The sequence below is a fragment of the Plecotus auritus genome, assembly GCF_963455305.1.
Source record: "Plecotus auritus genome assembly, chromosome: 1".
NCBI lineage: Eukaryota > Metazoa > Chordata > Mammalia > Chiroptera > Vespertilionidae > Plecotus > Plecotus auritus.
In genome coordinates this window covers 236,741,761-236,754,442 of record NC_137770.1, presented here as the reverse complement: position 1 = coordinate 236,754,442, position 12,682 = coordinate 236,741,761, and the positions used below count along the sequence as shown (strand labels likewise).

General features: G+C 41.3%; 1 protein-coding gene and 1 pseudogene across 7 annotated transcripts in view; one reads left to right on the top strand and one right to left on the bottom strand.

Moving 5' to 3' along the window:
* KCNIP4 (potassium voltage-gated channel interacting protein 4) overlaps window positions 1–12,682 on the bottom strand; it is a 995,976-nt gene that overhangs the window by 220,876 nt on the left and 762,418 nt on the right. The window lies entirely within an intron of this gene.
* Window positions 11,499–12,116, top strand: LOC308255751 (small ribosomal subunit protein eS6-like; annotated as a pseudogene). Its single transcript has one exon. The product of its transcript is annotated as a small ribosomal subunit protein eS6-like (transcript).

Below are 12,682 nucleotides of genomic sequence, written 5' to 3'. Positions count from 1 at the left end.
TTTTCTGTGAACGCACCTCCGTACCTCTGCACTTTACTTCTGCACCTCCTCTGAGTCTTAGTGTGCTTTTCTCTTTCCTTCTAGTTTTAGAATTTCCACTCAGCCAGCCTTCCTGTGGTTCTGGAGGATGTCCGTTTTGTCTTTTAGTTGTAGTTTTGAAGTGGTTGTGCGAGGCAGCAATTTCAGGTGTTTACCTATGCCGCCATTTTGGTTTCTCCTAGCTGGATCAGTCTTTACCCAGATTTCCACATGGCTCACTCCTGTGACAATGTCAGTGTTTTATTATTATGCCCTTATTGAGCCTGGAAAGCTGTGTTATCCAAAATTACCTTCTTCTACTCCTAATTCTCCCTTACCTCTTCTAAATCCTTTTTTTATTCTTCTTAGCAATTACAACTATCCTATAGTGTATATATTTTTCTCATTTATCTTGTTTTCCCCACTTGCTTCCAAATGCCATTTGGCAGGATTTTTGTCACCTTGATTCACTATCCCCAGCACTGAGGTGACATAAGTGTTGTTGAAATATCTACTTAAAGCAACAAACATTCTCATTCCTAAGCACACATGGTTTTCTCTTTAATTAACACTAATAAATATATACATCACCCTTAAATATTTTATAATTAAATGTAACACAATGTAAATAGATACAAAAATTCTAACTGTCCTCTAGGAGAAAACACTATAAAATTGTTTCATAAATTGCTTATGGGGAAATTAAAAATATAACAAGGAATTAAAGCTCAAAAACAGAGTGAGTGATTAAAACAAAGGTAATCAGTCTGCATTTCAAGGTACATGGTTCCTTAAATAAAGAGCTCTTAACTTTTTTTTTTATTCTGAGATTGATTAGGATATATAAATTTGGGGTTTGAACTGGGAGACCAGAATTGCTCTGCATAATTAAGGACAATGGGATTTTAAAAATAAATTTAAAAGATTTTTAAAAAATGTTCAGCCCTAACCGGTGTGGCTTAGTGGATAGCATGTCAGCCTGGGGACTCAAGGGTCCCAGGTTCGATTCCAGTCAAGGGCATGTACCTTGGTTGTGGGCACATCCCCCATAGGGGGTGTGCAGGAGGCAGCTGATTGATGTTTCTCTCTCATCGATGTTTCTAACTCTCTATCCCTAGCCCTTCCTCTCTGTAAAAAATCAATAAAATATATTAAAAAAATAAAAAAATTTTTTCAATTAGTTTACATTCAATATTATTTTGTATTAATTTCAGGTGTACAGCATAGTGGTTAGACAATCATATATCTTATAAAATGTTCCCCCTGATGTTTCCAGTACCCACCTGGCACAATACATAGTTATTAAAATATTATTGACTCTATTCCCTATGCTGTACTTTACATCCTGTGACTATTTTGTAACTACCAGTCTGTACTTCTCAATCCCTTCACTTTTTTCACCAGGGAAAACCATGTGTGCTGAAGTGAAGAGATTGAAGTCAGAGAATTCATGCTCCTTAATAATCAACAACAGTCATTTACTGAGTATCTACTTCGTTCAAGATATGGTAGCAGCAGGTCTTCACATATTATCTCCGTGAACTGTTGCAAGGACTCTGTGAGGTGCATATTATCAGCTCTTAGCAGAAAAGGTAGCAGAGGTTTATAGTACTTTTATGTTTTGCACATAATTTGTTGGTACTGAAATCAAACCTAATCTGCCACAACACCCCTTTCTGCAAGAAATACAGTATTTCAGAGAGGTTTGTTCTTTGAACCACCCTTGCCTTCTAGCCACAAGATGAAGGCATTTTTCATATGAAATTATTTTACACATATTAATTTGGTTTCTAGGTAAGTACATTAAAACCTTCTGTATTCCATAATGCAGATCAAAGAACATGATTGTTTTTATGGGAATATGAGCCAGGAGTGCTAAGCTGCCTACTTAACAAATGAACATGGAGAATATAATTCAGTTCCTTCTTCTCAGAGGAGATGAATTGGTGGCAAGGATCAATTCCTCAATGCATTTCCTGTGCCATCTTTCCAGCTAGCATTTGGTGCTGTATTTTCTCCCACCACTGAAGTACAAAAGCTGCACAGAAGTAAATGAGGAGCCCAGAGCCAATTTCTCATCCCAGACACTGCAGATTTCAATGTACATCTGCAAGCTCCAAATACGACCATAAACACGCCAGCCAAAACAAACTGCAATTTTTATAAAATCAATCTGGGGAGTGTATTTTCCTGAAACCTAATGCTCCTTGTCTAAGAGTGTGGTAGGAAAATGCAAGAATGGAAGGATAGCTCATACTCCATTCATGGATAGTGGTGTGTCCCATATAAACTTGGTAGGGATAATCAAGCCTTATATGGCCTCATCTTTCTCCCTTTGTCACTTCCTGAGAGTGAGATGTATAAGAAAGCCAAGAACTGCTCCTAGCCAATTCAGAACAGAGCTGTGCATCGCAGGGCTACTCAAAGCACAGCTTCAGCATTACCTGGGAGCGTATTAAAAAAGCCAATTCTTGGGCATACCTCAGATATGCTAAATCAGAATCTCTGGGGTGGGGTGCAGTGACCTGTGCTATATCTGGGTGACTGTGATGCAAGCTAAAGTTTGAGAAGCACAAATTATAGGGTAGGGATTAAACTTTGATCCATAGAATGGGCTTCAAGTCTCTGTAGTATCACTTGCTAGAGAATTATATTTAGATAAATCTTTTCACTTCTCTGGATTTTGTGTCCCTTATGTGCAAAAGAGTTGCATTATCCTGAGTTGCTTCTGAACCTAACATTAAAGCATTTTGTGGTTACTTGATGCTGATATAAATATATAAATGTCCCCCACATAATGAAATATTTAAGTATCATTACCTGACTGATCACTGTCTCCTAGTTAGTGTGATGGTGATGATGATGAAAATGATGATGGAGATGATAACTGAGCACTTCCTTGCGTTTCGGGAGTTGGACATGTGCTTGGACTATTGCTGTTCTCTAGTAGTAATTATTTAGAATTTAGTACTGAGGAAAACTAGACAGGTTATATAACTTATTCAATATCATACACAAAATAAGTTTTGAATTTGAATCCAGATTTGACTTCAAAAATCCATGCTTCCTCCCCTCTGCTAGGTCTGTCTTCCCAGACCTGGTGTCTTTCATCAAGGGAAGGAAAAACTAAAACTAAAACAAAACAAACAAAACAAACACCCCTGCTGTCCACAGGTGGGGCTAGGCTGACCCAATGGTTTGATTCTCTTAAGTATGTAAAGCAGTTACTTTGAACACATTTAACACATATATCGACTTGACTTCGTATAAAAGCCACTTTACCTTAAGAGTGATCAATAAACAAGGCTTGTAGTTGTGCTAAGTGCTGATTTATTGACAACTCTGAGATGCTTTGTCCCTGGTGAAAAAACAATGCAGGAACTGGAAGCTGGAGAGAACTTTGCTAGCTTAAAAAAGTCATTATAGGCACAAGAAAATTTAGAACAATGGCTTGTCTAAGGTCCCATAACTGGTTAGTAGCAGGGATGGGATCAGAATGTACCTTACTGCATACTTGAGTTGGTGCTCTTGCGAATATTGTTACATCAAAGTGAATATTCCTTTTGTGGGAGCAGTTATACATCCATATATCCATGTTCAAGGAAAATTTATAAGAAAGATGTGGTGTAACAGTCTTCAAAGATAAGCAAGAATTACTCAAGCTAATAAAGTCAGGACAATAATTCTAGGCAGAGGCAACAGCCTAAGAAAAGATAAGGAGTTCTGGAACCAAATACTATGTTGGGGGGGCTATCAGAAAATTAGTACTAAAAAGTAAAAAGTGCAGCCCTGGCCAGTGTGGTTCAGTTGGTTGGGTGTTGTTCCATCCTGTGCATTGAGGGCTTGCAAGTTCAATTCCTGGTCAGGGCACCTGCCTGGGTTGAGGGCTCAATCCCTGGTGGGGGTGTGCAGGAGGCAGCCAATTGATGTTCTGCTCTCACTTTGATGTTTCCCTTTCTCTCTCCCTCTCCCTTCCTCTCTCCCTAAAAATCAATAAAATATATTTTTTTAAAAGTCAAAAGTGCAAATCAGGAAGCAGTTGGAAATAGAGTGGCCAGTTCATTGAGGGCTGAATATGTTATTCCAAGGCATTGAAATTTATAAAGAGCTGTAAAGAACTTAGGTAGGAGGATGACATGGTCAGATTTTCCTCTGGCTACAGTGTGGAGTACGAAACATCAATTTAAGGGGTGGGAGAAAGAGGGAGGTAGGGGAATCCAAGCCTGAAGATAGTGAGGCCAATTATGCTTAGAATATTCCTGACAAAAGAAGGTAAAGCCTGTTCTAGGTCAATTTTACTAGCAATAAAGTAGAGAGGAAAGAGTGAAATATTTTTGAGAGGTCAAATGACCAGGACTTAATGATTGGTTGAAAGAAAAGGGTATAAGCGTAACTCCCCAATGACTAGCTCAGGTAACTGATGGATAGTGATGAATCAAGAAGAATAAGGAGGAATGCATCTGGCCATGTGGAAATAGTAAACCTAGTATTGAGGTCACTGAAGGATTGGATCATCACTGTGGAAACATCCTGGAGAGACAGTCAACACATTTGGCCTATAGCCCAAAATATTGTAATGTAGGAGGCTGCCCAAGGCAAGAGGGTAGTAGGGTCAAGCTGAGAGTCCAGGAGAACACAATAGAAGAGGAGGAACCTCAACAATTGTTACGAAGAGAAAACAGAGAAGTTGGAAGGGGAGAAAGTCTTAATCCAAAAAGAAAAAGAAAAAAAGTGAGTGATAATTAGTTGTAAATGCATAGAGTCCCACTGAAGTAAAACTTAACTTCATTTTTGCAATGTGGGTGTAATTGGCTTGGAAGGGGAGGCAGTATGCATGGGAATCTCAAATATAGAAGAAGTGAGAACAAGAGTGTTTCTTACTTTAAGGGTTTAAAACATGTTAAAGAAGGGAAGGAACATGGGAATGGAGTGATTTAAGCATAACACATAAACATAGTGAAGAGCCAACAGAGAAAAATAAGTTAAAGTAGAGAGAGATGGACCGATTAATGGCACATCTCTGGAAGTAAAGCGATCAGCATGATGTCATTGACTCAGGCTTAGAAAAATCTTGATTACTGATGTAAATAACAAAGGTATAGACCTTTTCCTATTCAATATGTTATGTTTGTGGGAGTCAATTCTATATTACAGCTGTAGGTTCCTTGTAAAACAACAGAGGTTCCCAGATTAAAATGTGAGCTGCAGATCAGAAGTCCAGAAAGACTTAATGAGTTTCCTCTGATACCATCTGGTCTCATGGAGTGCCTCATTCATGAACAGGGACAAAACAGCCACATGTTTTCTGTGATTGGCAAGCTCTCTGGCCATACAGGTATGGCAGATAAATCTAACCAATAATCCTTGGACTCTTTCCACTTATTCCAAAACAAATATAGTATATGTATACACACACACTCACACACACACACACACACACACACACAAACACACACACAGATATAAACGTTTTTCAATATATAACTTGTCTAAGAGCTTAGACCAAATGGGCTCCCAAATGATGCTGAACAGTGGGACAAGTTTGATGAATTTCAGTATAAATATTGTTTGGCACAATTTCATTTGAAAATGGAGTGATCAAATTTGAGGGAGCGGGTATCCAGCATTCTTGCGTGGTTTGAATATAGAGTGACTTTGGACTCAGTGAAAGAGAGAGAACAGATCCTTGCTAGGTGCCTCTGATACCTTCTTATTTAATCAGAGCAGCCAACCTGTCAGGGAAATATTATCCAATTATTGTGAATAATTACTGTCAATTAGTGTGATTCTAAAACATACTATTTCCCCTGACAATTTAATTTTTCTGGAATTTGCATTCAACTTTTGATTGATCTACTCATTTAATAGAATTTTCCCTCCTTAAAAGTGGGTTATATCAAGAGGATAGCAATAAAGAGCCTTGGAATGGAGGAAATTAGGGCATAGAGAGTTATGTATCTTTTTCAGGGATACAAACTGGAATTAATAGAGCCAAGATTTAAGACCAGGTCCATCTGATTTGAAAGCTGGGAAAGACAAATATTTATTTACCATCTCCTATGTTGATGCATATGCTATTCTAGGTCCAGTGTGTAAGAAGTGATGGACAGAGTGTCATGTGCTCTCAAGAAGTTTGCATTCCAGTCCGGCCAGTGTGGGACAGTGGTTAAACATTGACCCATGAACCAGGAGGTCACCATTCGATTCCCGGTCACAGTTCGATTCAAGGCACATACCCAAGATGCAGGCTCAGTCACCAGTGTGGGGCATGTAGGAGGAAACTGATGGATGATTTATTGATGTTTCTATCTTTCTTTCCCTCTCCCTTCCTCTCTCTGAAATCAATAAAAACATATTTTTTTTTAAAAAAAAAGAAGCCTGCATTCCAGAGGAGAGAGATGGACACTAAAGTAAACAAGAAGATAAGGGAAATTTAGATGCTCTATAAATGCCAAAAAGAACATTAAGTAGGTTGCCCTAACCGGTTTGGCTCAGTGGATGGAGCATCGGCCTGCGGACTGAAAGATCCCAGGTTCGATTCCAGTCAAGGGCATGTACCTTGGTTGCGGGCACATCCCCAGTGGGGGGTGTGCAGGAGGCAGCTGATTAATGTTTCTCTCTCATCAATGCTTCTAACTCTCTATCCTTCTCCCTTCCTCTCTGTAAAAAATCAATAAAATATTTTTTTTTTAAAAAAAGAACATTAAGTAGGGCTAGGTGATAGAGACAGATTTTGGAGTTGCTTTTTGCAGTTCTTTCAGGAAGTAACCTATGAAGAAAGAGCTACTGCCAAGGCCCTAAGACAGATAGTAGCTCACTCTTGACCAACTTTCAATTCAGATACTCCCTATAGTGAGCCATATGTGTCTCCCTTCAAGGGCCCATAATCTGATGGTGGAAACAGATATGTTAAGTGATAAATGACAGTAGTATATCAAGAGCTATGAGGGAGATGCAGTGATGATTCTACAGAACCATGGAAAAATGGAAGTGTGCTGTGAACAGAAATAGTGTGCCAGGGAGGGGCGGCGGTCTCCAATGAGAAGAAGGAATTTGCCTGAAATATGGGGCAGGTTGTGGGTGAGTGTGTGCTATTGTGCTATGCCTGGGAAGGATAGCATGTGCAAATTCATGGAGGTGTGAAGGAGCACAGCATATTCAGTATATTCTCCTGGGTGTGCTAAACGAGGGTCCAGAATGGGGAGAAGCAGGATAGAGCAATGAAAGGCAGCACCTGGAAGCGATTGAGCTTGGTAAGGCCTCACAACAAATTCTCTGTTTTTGAGGACAATGTCACTGAAAATGCTCCAAGTGAATTTCCCAGCAGTGACTGTCTGGCTTTCCAAACTCTCTTGATGTCTGTGGTTCTCAGCCCTGGCTGCCCATTAGAGTCACCAGAGGAATTTATAATAAACTAGAGGCCCAGTGCATGAAATTCGTGCATGGGGGGGGGTGTCCCTCAGCCAAGCCTGCACCCTCTCCAATCTGGGACCCCTTAAGGGATGTTGACTGCCCGTTTAGGCCTGATCCCACTGGGATTCCGCATCCCTCTCACAATTCAGGACTGCTGGCTCCCAACTGCTCGCCTGCCTGCCTGCCTGATTGCCCCTAACTGCTTCTGCCTACCAGCCTGATCACCCCCTAACCACTCCCCTGCCAGCCTGATTGATGCCTAACTGCTCCCCTGCTGGCCCGATTGCCACTAACTGCCCTCCCCTGCCAGCCTGGTCACCCCTAACTGCCATCCCCTGCCAGCCTGGTCACCCCTAACTGTCTTCCCCTACAGGCCTGGTCGTCCCCAATTGCCCTCCCCTGCAGGCCTGGTTGCTCCCAACTGTCCTCCCCTGCAGGCCTGATCACCCACAACTGCCCTTCCCTCCCAGCCATCTTGTGGTGGCCATCTTGTGTCCACATGGGGACAGCCATCTTTGACCACATGGGGGTAGCCATCTCATGTGTTGGAGTGATGGTCAATTTTCATATTACCTCTTTATTATATAGGATATAAATTTAAAAAAAATTAAATCCCACCATGACTTGTGTGGCTCAGTTGGTTGAGCATCATCCCATGCACCGAAAGATTGCTGGTTCGATTCCCAGTCAGGGCACATACCTGGGTTGCAGGCTTGATCCTGATAGAGGGCTCGAAGGAGGCAGCTGATGAGTGTTTTGCTCTCACATCAATGTTTCTCTCTCCCTTCCTCTCTCTAAAAATCAATAAGTATATTTAAAAAAAAGTAAGTCCCTGGACAATTAAAATCAAAGAGCTGGGAGTTGAACTTAGTAGTAGTTTTCTACCACTAAAGCAGCCAGTGTTGAGACTCATTCTTTCCAGAAGAATCAGCAGGGAAAGAGTTCTCCTAAAGGGCTGAGGACATCTTACACATGGCAGAGCCCCTTGAGGGAAGAAGCCATCCCCCAAATGACCAGGAGCTGCCAAGGACTGATCCTGGGACTGACAGTACCTTATGTTCCTGGGTTTAGCAAAAGTCATTTTGAAAGTAAAGCAAATGGAAGAAATGTAATCATTATGCAACCAGGCTCTGAAATCTAATGGAGAGATCTGAACTTAACGGTATCCCAAATGCCCCAAACGCTCCTCAATAATTATCTCAGAAGAAAACAATGGTGCCAAAGGGAGGCCTGGATCTGAAAGGTCCCAAGCTGCCTCCTGGCTTTGCTTTCCCATAATGACACCTGAGGCACGAGTGTTTGTTCTGTAAACCTTAGTTAAACAAAGTTAGCCTCCAAGACACCAGGGCTTTGGCAGAGAACAGTTAGTTTAATTGGAGCTCATCTGTTTTTGTTTCTAATGAGTCTCCAATTTCATAGCCTGCCCCTAGTTTGAAATAAAATGTCCCCCCTGCCTGGGATGATTAAAAACCTGTTTAAGCCTACAATATACGGGAGTTGCTGAAATGTTTCCACCAAACAACACTGCTCAGAACTGAAGCCGGCAGGCAGGATGGGAATAGAGAAAAACTGTTGCTCGCTGGAACTTTAAGAAAAAAAATCACATCCAATTATCCATGTTATACTTGGTTAAGGAAACCACCTTAGAATTGCATGTACTTCTCCAAGTTTGCTACAGTACTTACTCCTAGCCCCCCTCCCTTAACACCTTTTTTAGTTTTCTAGGAGTTTTCTCATTTGTAGAGTGTGATGAACAATTTTAGGGGTCCATAACATTAAGTCTTGTCAGAGTTTCTGGCTGAAATTAGGCTGTCTATCCTGATTGCCAGAGAGCTGCTCTATGCTAGAAAATGTCTTTGCTAAAAATAAACCTCTTATTGACAAAACTACTAGTACTGGGGTCAGAATAAATGCAACTTCATCTAGTAATTATGGGTATTTTTCTCTGGGAAATTGTGAGGTGCTAATCACTAGGTGTTTCTTTAAGAGAAACACTGAAATAACATAAGCCCAAGCACCTTTGTTCTCAGACTTATACATCCCTTTCACCTTCCTCCAAAGTTTGGGATCTGAGAAGTTCGGCTATCTGCCTTGTATATTCTACAAACTATCTAACTGGTGGATCAGAAAAAAAAAAGTTCACAAATAATAAAGGAACAGATGTTTCCTGAATCACAATAATTAAACAGAGTAAGCTAATTTGCCCATTGACATGTGGTTCTTCGCCTTTTGAAAAATCTGATTAAAGGTGTGAAATTTGTTAGAAAGGCAAACACACATGCCCTGTTACACCATAAACATATGCAGTGGGCTCCATGATGTGTACATACAATAAGTGGCTTAGTGAATGGCACATGGTTGATACTCAATAATTTTTTTTTTCACTGAGTGAATGCATAAATGAGTGAATGAAATTTCATGGTAAGTTTGGATGGCCATGAAGGCTGATTTCAATAAACTCTGTCTTCAGAGCCTCCAGCATCAATGTGAAACATTATGAAATTGAATTCTCCCAATTTCTCCTAGCTCTGGACATGTTCTTCCCTTTTCTGTGTTAAGGGTCGACCATCTCCTTCCTCCCCACACAACTTATATCCAGAGAGGGCAAGCATATTTGATTAGGATTCCATGTAGAGAATTATAATCACTACTAGCCTCTCTCACAGAGATTACTCTCTAGATTCATATATATATTGATTTCAGAGAGGAAGGGAGAGGGAGAGAGAGATAGAAACATCAACGATGAGAGAGACTCATTGATTGGCTGTCTCCTGCACACCCCACACTAGGGATCAAGCCCGCAACTCAGGCATGTGCCCTGACCGGGAATCCAACCGTGACCTTCTGGTTCACAGGTTGTGGCTCAACACTAAGCCATCATAGGTTAATGCTCAAACATTGAGCCATACTGGCCAGGCTACTCTAGATTTTTTTAATGAAATATTTGGTTGTCCCTAAATTCCTCTGTAACTCAGTTAATTACCATCTCTTGATTTCTTCCCACATATCTATTGTAATGCACTTTAACTTATCTTCTTTCTCAGGAGGCATCATCCGTCCCTCTATTTCCAAGTTCCAAGGTCATCTTAGTCCATATCCTGCAAAGGCAGCTATGAACACTGGCTCAGGTTCCTCTCTGTGGCTGACCAGGGCAGCCTGCTCTGAGCCTCTTCAGACATGTGCTCTGAAAAGATGCTCCCACAGGGTCTATTTACAGGAACATATTCTGTCCACTCCCCCATCCACTCAGCTGCTCTAACTGTGACTAAGCCATTTAAAAAATCTTGTTTGCCTACATCTTAGTCTTCTGGGGCTGCCATACCAAAAACCATGGACTGGCTGGTTTAAGCAACAGAGATTTATTTTTCAGTCAGCTGAGAAGTCCAAAATCAAGGTGCTGGCTTATCTGGCTCCTGGTGAGAGCTCTCTTCCTGGCTTACAGATGGCTAATTTCTCACTTTGTGCTCACACAGCCTTTTATCAGTACGTTCAGGCAGAGAGAGGGAGAGTGAGCTCTTCCTCTCCTTATAAAGCCACTAATCCCACCATTAGGGCCCCACCCTCATGACCTAATCATAATTGCCTCCAAAGGCACAATCTCCAAATACCATCACATTGGGGTTAGGATGAAACATGTGAATTTTAGAGGGACACAAACATTCAGTTCACAACACCTACTGACTGGGGAGAGAAACAGTGTTCAAAGAAGAGGAAACAGAAATTCTTTTGAGAGCCTCTTGTTCACCAGATACATCTCATGCATAGTTTATTAAATCCTACCACTATGGGGTAGCCATGTAGACTCCTATTTTAGAATGAGGACTCAGAGGGTCAGAGAGGTTAAGTCACTTGTGCATGGTCATATCTTTAGGAAACAGTGACCCAGGGACCCTCACCTACGTCTCACTGCACTACCCTCTCATGGCTGCAAACACTGGTTAGAGGATTGAATGTTAGTCTTACTGATGGGGACCTTTAAATAACACCAACATCTAGACCCCATCCCCATTATAAAGATTCATCCAGCTCTTATTTATGGGGCCTCAGAGGTGATCAGGAGCTTCATGATGAAGCGGAACATCTCTTTTCCAGACACTGGCTGCCAGAAACTCATTGAAGTGAATGATGAGCGTGAACTTGGTACCTTTTATGAGAAGTGTATGGCCACAGAAGTTGCTGCTGAAGCTCTGGGTGAAGAAGGAAGGGTTACGTGGTATGAATCAGTGGTGGCGATGACACACAAGGGTTTCCCCATGAAGCAGGAAGTCTTCACCCAGAGCCTTGTACACATGCTACTGAGTATGGGACGTTCCTGCTATAGACCAAGGAGGACTGGAGAAACCAAGTGCAAATCTGTTCGGGGTTGCATTGTAAATGCCAATTTCAGTATTCTCAACTTGGTCAGTGTAAAAAAAAGGGGAGAAAGATATTCCTGGTCTCAGTGATACTACTGGGGCCCCAAAGATCCAGCAGAATCCACAAACTTTTCGCTCTCTCTAGAGAAATGATGTCTGCTAATATGGTGTGGAAAATCCCCTCAATAAAGAAGGTAAGAAACCTCAGATTCAGCGTCTTGTCTTGTTTCTTCACTTGTTGCTCTGAAGAAACAATGTGCTAAGAAAAATAAGGAAGGGGCCACAGAATCTGCTAAGCTTTTGGCTGAGAGAATGAAGGCGGCCACATGAAAAACTCCAGGCACAGTTGCCAAAAAAACTCATAGACTGTCCTCTCTGAGAGTTCCAGCCTCTAAATCTGAAGCCAGTCAACAATGAGATTTTTCTAAGAGTAACGATATTGAGAAAAAAAAAAAAAAAGGATTCATCTAGACTGGGGATAAGGCTCCCTCCACAGACAGGGGATTCTGACATATGACCTGTTTGGAAACACTGTTTCCAATTAGTGTTTGGAAACCACTGCATCTCAACTCACTGCTTTCCCAAGATTAATAAATACTGAGGCTGCCTTTCAAGTGACAATGATCTCTGATGTGCTGAAACAGAAAAACATCATTTCAAGGCTCATCCCTGGCTTCTTAGGAAGTGACGAGCATATACTAACTGTCGACTTTGTCTGAGAGGGGTAATTGTACTCACATATCTACTGCTTCTTAGACATTGGTATGTCACTTATTAAGGACAGAAGGTCTTGAAGATATTAGAAGACATAGGAGACACACACACAGACATCACTCCCAACAACAGCCACAAAAAAGCACCAGGCATTTTCTTTGATTCCTTCTGACAGGAATATG